Raw genomic sequence first — 1,199 nt, 5'->3', positions numbered from 1 at the left:
ATCCACATAACCACAATCAGCACATTTCATTATATGTGAAAAGATAAGAGACATAATATGACACCATATAAATGCCAGTCTTTTGTTGTACAATTTGTATTTCAATCTCTCCATGGAAGGAGAAGGCAAGATGGCAGTGAACTCGTTGCAAGATAAAGACATGTTAAGGATCCGGTCATGCATGCAAATGCAACCTATTTTGCATCTGGTCTCTATGAACCAGCTGGGGAGATATCTGATCCCTTGAGACTACAGAAAAGGGAAACAAGCTCCTCCGATCCCCCTGGCAGCAACAGGAGGCAGATTCATAGATTTATTGTGTCATTGGTTTCCTGCAAATCGGTTTATACACTGTTTAGCAGATAGTCTGAAAATTGTGGGGCCAGGTTTCACTCCTGCAGAACTAAATGTCTTACCCAAAAATAAAAAATATTCTGTAACTGCAGCTTTATGTTTAAAAATTATTAAACTCTCAGTGGCCTGTGCAGTACAGCATGTGGATTGGATGAGAGAGAGAAGAACAAATCCTGACTGACACACTTATCCAAATTCAGCCACTGCATGTTTTGCCTGGATCCAATTCTGTTCTGTTTGGTATTTCCTCAGCTCTACAAATCATCTTTTTCTCAAGCAATGTTATTTCTTAGTTTATGGCAAAGGATAAATATGAACTTAGTATCAAGTCCAATTGTTTTCTCTCTTGATTCTCATAAATTGCAAATGCATTATCCTATTGACCGAAATCCTCATTATATTGAAACAGAACTCCTCCCACCCTACTCATTCATTCGTTTCCATGACATTAAGCCTGTGGGACTCCTCACCTCCCTTAATCCTTCTCCTATAGTCAACAGGCTTTTAAAATTCAACTTTGACTTTGCCTTACTACTTCCACAACTTTACAGTGGCCACCCTTTGCTTAGTTTAAGACTGCACAAGAGGAGGGCTGTGCATCTCCAGAACAGGCCTGCTTCCACGACGTGTCTGAACAAGAATTGTTTTTATGCTCAGCAACTAAACCAGGACTTCTCTGCTTGGTTTTCATTTGTCAATATCAAACAAACATTCCTTGAAAACCAACCTTCTGTTTCAAAACCTGACATGTGGCCATTCCTACTTTGTTTAACTTTTGGTGGCCCACACCAAAAGCTTTGGCTCTTCACTATCTCAATAAAAAAATCAATGAAAGTGACAGTCGA

Source organism: Cetorhinus maximus, chromosome 15 (genome assembly GCF_964194155.1).
Source record: "Cetorhinus maximus chromosome 15, sCetMax3.hap1.1, whole genome shotgun sequence".
Lineage (NCBI taxonomy): Eukaryota > Metazoa > Chordata > Chondrichthyes > Lamniformes > Cetorhinidae > Cetorhinus > Cetorhinus maximus.
The sequence above is the reverse complement of the archived record's forward strand: the minus strand, read 5'-3'. Positions refer to the sequence as shown.